The sequence below is a fragment of the Rhinopithecus roxellana genome, chromosome 17 (genome assembly GCF_007565055.1).
Source record: "Rhinopithecus roxellana isolate Shanxi Qingling chromosome 17, ASM756505v1, whole genome shotgun sequence".
In the NCBI taxonomy this organism is placed as follows: domain Eukaryota; kingdom Metazoa; phylum Chordata; class Mammalia; order Primates; family Cercopithecidae; genus Rhinopithecus; species Rhinopithecus roxellana.
In genome coordinates this window covers 9827042-9839665 of record NC_044565.1, presented here as the reverse complement: position 1 = coordinate 9839665, position 12624 = coordinate 9827042, and positions in this window count along the sequence as shown.

The window sequence follows — 12624 nt, the reverse complement described above, 5'->3', positions numbered from 1 at the left end:
GTGGAGCCCTGGGAATGGGGCAGCATCACTGGCCCTGCTCAGTCCAGCCATAGCCCCCATGGGACCCGAGGCATCTATGTCACCCCCACCACTTCCTGGCAGCCACAGGTGGAGTAAGCCTGCCTGCCCTGGGAGACTCCTGGAGAGAGGTTCTGGTTAAGGTCATCAGGCATGCAAATAGACTCCAGGGAAACCTGTGCTTATTTAAATCTTGGGATTTGCACCCTGCTTATACAGAGCCATGACGGGAACGACCTGCCAACCACACTCCCCTTGCCCCCAGGTCTAGAAGCAGCAGGTTCCCTGAACACTCCAAGATGCACTTCCTGGCCCTGCTCCTCTGCCTCCTGGTGATGGGCTTTCAGGGTGAGTGCATTTCCCACTGCAGACCATGCAGGGGCTTCAGCCCTGGACACAGGGATAATGAGCTCAAATGTGCTTTGGAAATTATAGTGTAACATATATAAGTGATTTGCCTTAACTCTCATTAGGAAACTGAAGCACAGAGTCCAGGGCTAACCAGGAGGCAGAGGAGCATATAGCCCTGAACCTGTTCCCAGCCTCCCTGAGGACCATGGAGCCTCTGTCCCTGCTCATACCCAAAGCCCACCTCTCTTCTGAGCTCACTGGGGTACTGATCAGGCTGTGAAGAATGAACCTGACCATTAGCCCCTCAGGGTGGGGCTCTACCATGCTTATATCCCCTTTCACAGGTGCCCTGGTCCTGAGAACCTCTCCCCAGCCAATTCTATCTTGATTCTGATCAAATGCAAAGATGTGAGGGCCCAGGAGTACTAATTTCTGTCACGTTTAAGCATGGCAGGGTCTTCTAAGGAACAGGACAGGTTTCTGGAAATCCTTTCAGAGAAGTAATGCATTGTGCTGCCTGAATGAGGTGTCATTGCAGGGGGTAGACTATCCTGACTCCATTTGCAGAGACTCTGGCAGCATCTGGAGGTGATTTTGTCTCTATCTCCTGCAGAAGCAGCACAGATGTAGGCACCTGCATGACCTAGGACCAACAGAGATCCCAGGAGGCTCCCAGGCTACTGCTCTTTGGGGCCTCTTCCCAGGCTGCTGGAACCACTTCTAGTTTCCAGGGAAGTTTCTGGCTTTTTCTTCTCCCTTTCTGTCCATGGAGTGAAAGCTGAAGACATTGGAGTGTTTTCCTACCAGCAGCCCTTCAGTTGGCTTCTTACAGTGACAAGTCCCCAAGCAAAAATACACTTTCTGGATGGAAGATTTTGCCCTGATGCAAAGACACTTGCTTCCTGCAGAAGCCATAATCTGAGAGTGTGAAGAGTCCATATTGTAGCTGTCTTTGACCTCAGAGTCTGTGATTTCTGGCCTGTTGATGCAGGGGAAGACTGAAGAGTTAGTACTTCACGTTTATGCCCCATCTACAAAGAGGGAGAGGCAAAGGGGTGTGAAGCTAAGGCGTTTCCTAGACAGGTGCTTTACCTGGCATGATATATTAATTTTTCCATTTTCTTGCAGCATATCAGAGCACACCAAAACTTCAAGGAGTGTCAGAGCACTCCAAAACTTCAAGGAGTGAAACAACAATTTATTATTTGTTGTGATTTTATGGGTTGGTTGGGAGGTTTTTCTGCTGCTTGGCCTGGGCTTTCTCATGCAGCTGCAGTCAGCTGAATGGTTTTTATGTGTCATTAACTGAACTAACTATTTTTATGACAAGTATGTTTTTATTCTCATCTTCAGCTGAAAATACTGAGGTAGGGAGAGGTCATGAAATGCGTCCAGGGTCATCCAAATTGTAAGCCAGGATTCTACTCAGAAAATCTGACTCACAGAAGTCAGTGAGGAGTGTGACAAGATAGGGATTCTGCAAGGCTAGCTGGATGGGACACTCTGTAAGAGGTCCCAGAACTGTTGCTAGAGAGTGGAGTGGTCCCCGTGCAACAATTGGAGCACACAATTTTGTCTCTTAACACCTTCAATACGTTCATGAATACATATGAAGGTAAATAGTGTGATTAAAATGGCATTTTCGGTAACTAAGACTTAAAGAAAAAAAAATGTTACTTTATGTGACTCCTAAGATAATGACAAGGAAACAAGAATATAGTATGAAGGCAAAAGAGAAAACACTAGACTGAGGCCTTTGGATAGTAGGTTGAGACTCCTGGTAATGGAGAACACGTGGCATCTTCTTTCAGGAGATGCGAACAAGCAGGGAAAGGAAATGTTAACTAGAGCGAAATCTTGGTTACTCACAAGAAGCCTAAGAGGAAATGAGAGGTCTTCTTCCTGAACGCCAGAAGGCAGAGAAAAAAACTCAATGAAAAAACAAAAACAAAAACAAAAACAAAAAAAATGAACAAGAGAACTAAGAGGAATTGCATGCTCAACACATTCCACCAAATACCTTGTAACCAACAGAGATGGAGCCAATAATCTCATTCCTCAAATGTATTCCAAATCTCGCCTTTCCCTGACCTTCACCCCCACAGTAGTGAAACTTCCATCATCTACATCTTAGACCACAGCCAGGCTCTCCTCAGATCACCCAGCTTATTCCCTCACCCACCTGCAGTCTACTCCCAATTCAGTAGCCAAAGTGATCTTTTAAATAGATGAATCGTGCTTCTCCAGGGTCAAAATCACACAAAAGTTTCCACATCACACAGAGTAAAAGGCCAATTCCTTCCAATGCCTATCAGGCCCCACCTTCCCTGGACCCTCCCTGTTACTTATGCAACCTCTTTCATGGCTCTGTCCTCTGACTCACTGGACTCCGGACTCAACTCTCTGGTTTCCCGGTTCTGCCCTAAACAAGCCTCACGTGGTTCCACCCTTGGAGCTCTACTCTCACTGGTCCCTCAGCAGCGATGCTTTTCTCCAGACACCGCTTGAGCTCCCTCCCCGACTCTCAAAGATGACCTAGAACGTCCCATCTTAATGATCTCTCTGAATGTGTTCATAGGACAGCCTACTCCATGCTTTTGTTGGAGACATTTTTCACATTCTGCCTTATGATATAATTTATTTCTTTATGATTTTGCACTTGATAGGCTGACTTCTTCTAGTGGAATTTAAGCTTCATGAAGTCAGGGGCCATTGTCTATTATTTGCATTGCTGTATCCCAGTGTAAAGGGAGTACCTGGCAAACAGTCGGTGCTCAGTGGGGGACACTCTTCTCAGGAGTCTGCATATCTAGAAGTCAGGGAGGATTGTAAAGAGTGGATTAAACTGCTTGTTATATGGACAATGTTCCTTTTTCCATTTTTTATTCCTTTTTCATACCCAGTCTTTAGGAAATAATGAAAATTATAATTCTCAGAACTTATATCCTTTTCTCAAGTGATATTTTAGATTCTATTTCCTGAAAACATATAATAGCAATATAACATTATTGTACTCAATTGATTGTATTACATATATAATGATATACATACTACACAATTCATAACTACAGTGAAATTATTGACTTTCCATTAAAAGACAAAACATATCAGATTATATCAGGAGTAAAATAACTGATATTTCAGTTTTGTTAGCTAAGAAAGAAAGCTGAGTATATTACTTAGATATTTAGACAAGAAAGAAAACAAATTTTCACAGTTGTTATTAATAATTTTAAATGGAATGTAATTTAAAGAGCTTCTCAGCCCGTTCAGGGGAACCTCGCTCACCACTACATGTTCACAGTTCTGAGGAAAACAAGAAAACACCAGATAAGATTCTTGTTTCCATCAGTGGTTGAAGAGAGGTTTTCAAAACTGTTAAAGGGAAAAGAGTCTGAGTCTGGGTGAATGGCTGTGTTGTACAGAATGGAGTGCTCTAGAGAAGAGAAGATGCCACCCCCAATTTTTCCTGGCCAGCTGGACAGCACCATCGTCTGTCTGCAGGGAGTGGAATCACACAATGATGATTCTGAGCCTGGAGTCTGCTTGTCTTTGCAGCTGTGGTCACTCATGTACCCACAGTGCTTGGCCTAACAAAGTAATGTCCTTTACTAGTTCTTCCAAAGAATGGAATTGTTCAAGGCTCATAGAAAAGATGGCTAAGCTGCAAAGGAAAAGTGTGTATAGAAGATGAATTTCTGATCAATGACTTCAGCGAGGTACAATCGTGCAGCAAGGAAGATGACTGGTCATGTTAGGGGAAGAAAGAGAAAAATAAACCATAGATTTTTATTTTTTCTTTCAAGAGGTTTGTACTAAACACCACCTGTCTGAGTCTAGATAATTGGTGAGGTAGGAGGACAGGGATTAAATTGAGTGTCCAGAGGGGAGAAGGTCTATCCCCATGCTGAGTCAATAGCCTTTCTGACCTGACCACTTGGGCAGGCACTTCTCAATGAAAAGAAGAGGAGTCAGGTGGTCTCTGCAGAAGCACAGCACTTCCCATGCTTCTTTGCATGTTCCTCCCAGCCATGTTGCTGTCCAGAGCCCAGATCAGTGCCTGGGTCAGAATGCAGGGCAAGAGCTGCTCAGTTAGGACCAGAGGGACTCATGGAAGCCCCAGCTCAGCTTCTGTGCCTCCTGTGCTCTAGCTCCCAGGTGAGGGGAAGAGGAGATGGCTCTGCAATGAAACTCTCTCAACCTTCTTGGTTCCTCTGTGGCATCCCCACTGAGCAAGAACAGTAATTATAATTCAATGTAGATTAGTGACTGTGGCTATACTATGAAGATTGTGGGCTTGATCCAGTTTATATGGGTGACTTTCCTGCTTTATTCCAATCTCATGTACCTCCAGAGGAATAATGTTGATGCAGTCTCCTGACTCCTTGTCTTTGTCTTCAGGGCAAAGAGACTCTCTCCTCTGTATATGCAGTCAGAACATTGGAAGTTCCTTAGCCTTGTATCAGCAGAAACCTGGGAAGGCTCCCTGGCTTCTCATCTATGGCGGATCCAGCAGGGCCACCAGCATACTAGAGGGGTTTAGTGGTCATGGGTCAGAGGCAGACCTTAATGCCACCATCAGCTGCCTGAAGCCTGAAGATTTTTCACTTCTTTGTCTTTTTGATCTTTGTTTGTTTAAAGTCTGTTTTATCAGAAACTGGAACCCCTGCTTTTTTCTGTTTTCCATTTCCTTGGTAGATTTTTCTCCATTCCTTTATTTTGAGCATTATGTGTGTCATTGCATGTGAGATGGGACTCTTGAAAACAGCATACCAATGAGTCTTAGTTCTTTTTCCAGCTTTCTGCTCCATGTCTTTTAACTGAAGCACTTAGCCCATTTACATCTAAGGTGAGTGTGAATATGTGTGGATTTGATCCTGTCATCATGATATTAGCTGGTTATTTCACAGACTTGTTTATGTGGTTGTTTTATTGCATCACTTGTCTGAGTGCTTCAGTGTGTTTTTTCAGTGGCTGGTAATGGTCTTTCCTTTCCATACTTAGTGCTTCCTTCAGGAGCTCTTGTAAGGCAAGTTTGGTGGTGATGTATTCCCTCAGCATTTGCTTGTCTTAAAAGGATCTTATTTCTCCTCACTTATGAAGCTTAGTTTGGCCAAACATAACATTCTGGGTTGGAGTTTCTTTTCTTCTAGAATGTTGAATATTGACCTACAATCTCTTTCAGTTTGTACAATTTCTTTGAGAGATCCACTGTTAGTCTGATGGGGTTTTGTTTGTAGGTGAACTGGCCTTTATCTCCAGCTGCCTTTAAAATTTTTGCTTTCATTCTCACCTTGGGGAATCTGATGATTATGTGTCTTGGAAATGATCTTCTTGTGGAGTATCTTACTTGTGTTCTCCAAATTTCCTGAATTTGAATGTTGGCCTCTCTAGATAGGTGGGGGAATTTTTCATGGATGATATCCTGAAATATATTTTCCAGGTTTGTTCCATTTGCCCCATCTCTTTCAGGTAAACCAATCAGCGGCAGAATGGTTCTCTTTATGTAATCCAGTATCTCTTGGAGGTTTTGTTTATTTCTTTTCATTATTTTTTCTCTATTCCTGACTGCCCACCTTATCTCAGTCAGTGTTCAAGCTCTGAGATTCTTTTCTCCACATGGTATGTTGTGCTATTAATACTCATGATTTTACTGTGAAATTCCTGTAGTGTGTTTTTCAGATCTAACATGCTGGTTATGTGCTTCACCATACTGGCTATTTTGTCTCTCACCTCCAGAAATGTTTTTTTTTTTTTCATTATTTTTAACTTTCTTGAATTGGGTTACAACATACTCCTGCAACTCAATGAACTTTATTCCTATTCCTGTTATAAATTGTACTTCTGTCATTTCAGCCATCTCAGGTTCAGCCCAGATGTGAACCCCTGATGGAGAGGTGATGCAGTCATTTGGTGGAAAGAAATCATTCTGGCTTTTTGAGCTTTCAGTGGAGAGCTAATTGATTAATTTTTTGCGCTTAGTGCTTTGTGTATCTTCTACACAAAATCTTTTTTCACATGTATAGTCATGAAATATCTTTTTATGGCATTGTTTAAAAGCTTTATACTTTTGACTTTACGTTTCAGGTTATGATTTACAATTAATATTTGTATCAATGTAGAGGTAAAATGGGCAGGATAAGATTCATTTTGATGTAATATGGATATCCAATCGATCCAATATAATTCAATTATCGTATTTTTTTTCTACTAAATCACTGCTATGGTCTGATTGTGTCCCCTCCAAATTTCCTGTTGAAACTGAATTTTCAAGGCAACAGTATTAGACACTGGATTATTTGGTGATTAGCTCATGAGGGTTCTGCACTCATGACTAAGATTAATAAGATTAATAATGCCCAAGAAAATTGGCTTCACTTTGATACCACCCTTCATCTGCCCACCCCCTCCCCCACCCAAAAAAGAAAAAAAACATAAACCCACACAAAATAGCAAAATCATCAATTAGACAGCTCTCCAAGAAAGAAAACAGGCCTTGGAGTGCTCTAGAATCCAATTAAAGTGCAGTAACACAATGGGAGAAAAGCCCAGAGTAATCATGCAGAAAGGATGGCTGTGAGATGACACATCTGAGAGTTTTGAGATAGCTAGGGGCAAAGAAGCAGGGGGCAATCATTATCAGCCAGGAGGCAGGGCCACTGCAGTCCCCACGGCCTGCTCTGTGGAGGACCCTACAGCCTTTGCAGCTGAGGACCTCAGGATCCCCCAAGGCAGCTCCACTCTACAGCTTTCCTGATGAAGGCCCCTTAGTGTTCATTGATAAGGATCACAGCAGCCTGCTCCAAATAGTTCTCTGGTGGTTTATGGCACTAAAAAATGCCTGCAGCCATGAGCATGTACAACACCACAGAGAGGAAGATGCTGTGATACCCTCCCTCTACATCTTCCCAAGAAGCAGCCACTGTTGTGCTGCTTGGGATGGGACTGCCTCCCGGTCCCAACTCTGCATCATCCCAGACCCAGGTTCCAGTACCTTATCCTATGTTGGCAACTCAGACCCTGAGCCACTTCCATGTGGACCAGTCCCACTCCAGGCCCAGAGCTGCTGTCACTACAAGTGCACCCACACTCCAGAACCTGGCCCTGAGGCTGCTCTGGAAATTGCCTAACACATAACATAAGTAGAGAATATACAGCAACACAGTAGAGTGAAATGCAGAGAATAATTACACAGAAAGTGTCTCTCGGAGGTGGCACACCTGAGAGATCTGAGAACTACTGGCAAATGTGTCAAGAGTAATGAAACACATTAGCTTATCAAATCAAAAGAATTGAAACTTATCCATGATATACATCAAGGCATGCATCACTATACAGATTGTAGTTAAAATGTGGAATCACACAAAGTGAAAATCTCAAATGTATCAAGGAAAACTGGTTTCTTATACCAGGGAAAGAGTAAAAAAACACTTAGTTAACTGTTCATGGGACCAGTAGAGGCAGAAGACAGTGAAATTACATATTTAAATGTTGGGTGGAGGGGACTCAACCAAGGATTCATTATCCAGTGAAAATATGCTTCAAAAATAAAAGTAAAGTAAAAACACTTCTTTACGAACAAAATGAAGAGAAATGATTACTTACAGATATATTCTATAAGACATTCAAGAGGAATTAATATTTAGGGGTGTTCATATTTATTCCTCACTAAATGACAGTTGGGATATTGTGTGGTGCTCATCTCCAGGTCCCTCCCTGTGTTCCAGGAGACAGGGTCACTCTCACCAGCAGGGCCAGTCCGGGAAATAACAGTGTCCTAGCCTAACTCTGTGTGAAATAAGGACTGACACTGATCTCCTGCTGGCTCCCACTGCCCTTTGGACACGATGCCTGCCTGGGTCAAGGGGGATGATTCTGGACAGATGTCACTCTGGCCATCAGCAGCCTAACTACCTTCATGACCTCCCATTGTGAACAGAGTCCCATAAGCTGCTTGAGCCATGAAAGTTGGACAGAGAAATCCCACATCACTGCAATCAGAGGGGGGCTCTGAAAAGACCATGGAGGGGTTTCATACTATGACCAAACACCACTGAGCCATGGGTGCCACTCTGTCTGATGGGAGCCCCCGGGGGAATACCAGCTCACGCTGTGGTCTAGAGGTCATTTTTGTCACCATCTTGGTTCTAGCTGGTTTGGGCCAGTTCTGTAGTGCATCCTATTTTGTCCAGACCCTGTTTTGATCAGCATTGTCATGAGCAATGTTGTAATCGGTGCTCAGAATAGAAGTCCTGACGATCTCCTACCTTACACTCACTGCCTTCTGTGAATCAGATACTCTGATAAGGATCCTGTCGGATCCTATTCGAGCCAGGGGCCACACAGACCCCCACTGAGGGCTGAGGACCACAAGTATTTGAAGACAAGGAGAGTTCCAGAGAATGATAGCCTGTGACTGTCCTCTGTAAGACAGCTTCTCCCCAGATGGCTGAGGGCTTTCTTTGGCTGTGGCTGTGTCCTTCTTTCTGAATGATAATGAGGGATAGAGCAGGTCTCTAAGCAAGACCACATCAAGGCCCTCCTATGTGTACCACTCTGTCCTGACATAGGTAGTGCTGGATACACGTAGGGCAATGAGGAGATTTATAATCACAAGGAAGAGAGACAGAGAGAGGAAGCAAGTGAGAGAAGGGTGGTGATGTGTGTATAGTACCAACGCTGAGAGTATGTTCTATAATGGCTTAGTGCTGGGTATGTTGCTCAAATAATCAGATTCTATTACATGGAGCCTAAACATGTACCTTATATAGGAAAAGGGCCTTTGCACTTATAAATTAAGAATTATAAAATGGGCAGATTATCCTGTATTGAACAGGTGAGCCCTAAAGAGGCCTGTCTTTGTTCAATGTCTGTCTATCTCTACCTTATGAGGACACCACGATTGTTCTTAGAGATAGACAGACATTTTTAAAAAGCCTGCAGGAGAGAAGGCAGTTTGAAGACAGAGACAGAGATTGAAGTGATGTGGACTCAAGCCAATGAAAGCTGAAGCAAACAAAAGCTGTAAGAAGAGAAAAACAGACTCCCCTTATGGAGTCCCCTTAGGAGCTTGGTCTGATGACAGCCTGTTCTTGGTCCCTGAAACTAATGCTGGACTTCTGGCCTCCAGAACTATAATAGAATATGTTTCTGTTGTTTTAAGCCACCAAAGTTCTGGTTAATTTGTTATAGCAGCCCAAGAATACTAATACACATGGGTCTTAGGATAAATCCAGCCTAACATACAATGATGATTTGCAGTCTCCACCTTCAATCCTCTAATGGTATGCATAACTGGTTAGAAGAATATTTTTATCATGGAAATATTGCACAGGAAACCTTGCAGTGTATGCAGGGGCATCTGTTAGTTATAGAATAAACATTGACAATTCTTAGTTGAAAATTATATCTGACTAGTAGTATCTTCTATAGACTCCTCATTCTAAGACACACAACGATGCATCAAAGGGGCCCTAAGTAGTCTTTTCATACATATATATGTGTAGGTACATATCCTGTTACATCAACTAGAGAAACCCTCAGGACAGCCCTTGGTACCCTCGGTGATACATTTCACAGATGAGTAAACTGTCATCAGAGCACAGAGGTGGTTTGCCCAAAGATACATGGTCAGCAATTGTCAGGGCTGAATTTGGAACCTAGGTCTGCATAACCTTAAATATGTTGCTCCCACATAGCCACATTTGCTTCATGGAGGATTGAATGCCGTTAAACTCAGATAAGAGACAAAGTCAGAAGGGTGGTGTGGAATTCTCAACACAAGCTTCCTGCTATCTCTGCACCTTGCCATGATTACCCCAATTATAAACTCAGGCCCTTCTGGAGTTTTGTCTACACAGCAAAACTTCCTCAAAGTCTTTATAAATATTAAATGTCTTTCTTTCAGATTAGAGGGTAGGGGCACATCTTGCATTGCCCTGAACACTTTGCATCTTTTCTACCATCCTCATCTCTCTGACCCAGTCCTTCCCTCTCAAATTGTGTCTTGTAAATCTGATTTCTTTCCCAGTATGAAAACAAATGAACAAATATTCCCCTACTTTTCTCATATCCAGAGGATACAAGAATTAATCACATATCCAGAGAGTAAGAGAGTTAATCAAATGATTTATCCAAGAGCATTTACACATAGGAAGGATTTTGGTGCTAGCCATCTTTGCAGTGGAATGCTCTCTCTCTTGTTAAAATTGATAATAAAAAATGACAAGATAGAACTATTTGGAAGAACAGAGGGTGACCATGCCCTTAAGGAGGTAAAAGACATTCCTGCCCCTTGTGTTAGTTTCCTACTCCTGCTGTCACAAGTTACTAGGATCTTACTTGCTTCATACAACACAAATTTATTATCTTACACAGTTCTGGAGGTGAGAAGTCTCACTGATTTAAAATCAAGATATCAGTAGTGCTGTATTCCTTCTGGAAGCTTCAGGGGAGAGAATCTGATTCTCAGCTTTTCATCTTCAAAGATAACCCCATGTTCCAGGCTGCATGGCCCCTTCCTTCATCACTGAAGCATCCCTCTCCATTGTCCCAGTTCCTCTCTGACTGTGACCCCCCCCTCCTCTCTCTTATAAAGACCCTTCTGATGATGCTGTCTTTCCCAGATAATTCAGGTGTGTCCTAAATTTTCTGAATATCCTTATGCATGAAAAAAAAAATTGGCAAGAATTCAGACCATACTGTCCAAGAAAGAGGGTTTGTCCACTGTCTTAGGTTGGATTGTTCAGGGACAATAATGCCCATGCAGGCAGCATATTTATAATGCACCAGAAACACTGGGAGGAAACAAAGCAGTGAGACAAGAAAGAGAATAGGGACTCCGAAAGTCTCCTCAGCAAGGAGCTACCGCTGAGGATGACTGGAGCTCAAGCCCATGTGGAAACATGGGAAAATGTCTCGGTATTACTCCACCTGAGAAGGGAGGGAGCTGGGTATGTATACACCTCCCCTGTTCTCACTGATTTGGGGCTTTCCAGAGGGATGCTCATTCTAGGTGCTATGATAGGCCATGTGTTCAGGCAAGGCTGCCTTCTCCAGCTTCAGATAGAGCAGTGAGGAAGAGATATGGCCATGGGGAGTCAGCAGAAGTACAGCAAAAGGGAAAGAGAAAGGGTAGCAAGAGAGACTGCTACACTCACCCACATACACACAAAAAATGTGTATTTCTTATTTCTGTCCAGAACTGCTTCTCACTGAACCTAAATCTTAGCAAGCAGTTTGCCAATAACTTCCCTTGAAATTCAGGCCCCTGGAAAGCAGCAGGAGATTTGTGCACGGACTATACCAATGTAGTCAGGTCACTCTTAGTCATGCAAGAGTAATGCTCCCTGGATTCCCCAGGCTCTAGTCTTCCCATGTCAGTGTAGTTGATTCCACTTTCCTTGCTACACAACCAGGCAGGGATGCCCCTGGGCAGAGGCAGATATGTGAAGTATAGGGGTTCAAATCTCTAAGTTTTATCCAGATTCAAAGTATTTCTCCATGTAAATGGGCTGTGGCTTGGCCAGAGATGGAGACTCTCTTTCCTGAAAGTGGGGCAAGGAGGCAGGCGTCTGAGTCAGGATGATGTCCCCACTCACTGCTAAAGAGTCAAAGAGGAAAGTGGCTTTGATGGTCAGGGCAGGGACATGCACTGAGTAGCCGCTACCCTCACAGAAGAGGAGGTGTTCACTGACCTGGCCTTTCCCCAGGGCCTCTCCCTCACTTGCTTTCCAGGAAGCCAGGTTTTTTGAGAGCTGTACCCGAACACTCATGGACATTCTGGTGGGAAAGGCAGATCAGAGCATTAGGCAAGATGCATTACCTTGGTCTTCTTCCTTTGGAGGTAATTGATGGTGAGGGTCTAGATTGATTCAGAGTTTCAAGTTTATCCTGATTCAGGCTTCAACAGTTGGAGGAAGAAATGAGTATTTTTTAAGTAAACAGATCTAGCATTACTAGTCAACCCTTCATACTGATGACCTATGGGAAATGATACCCTAGAAGGGCAGAAAATTGGGTAGAATAAGGGGAGCTGCAAACCAAGATGAAGCTGCTGTCCATTTAGTCCCTGGTTATTACAGAGACCTACAGCTCTGGATAATGGAAGATCTATGAGTGGCACAGGCATTGAGGAATCACAGCATCATTATTGTGCATCTGCAGGGAATTGCTTGAAAATATACTGATAATAACAAATATTTAAGGTCACTACAAAATACCTTTGAATATTTAAATATGCTTCTGATAAAGGCT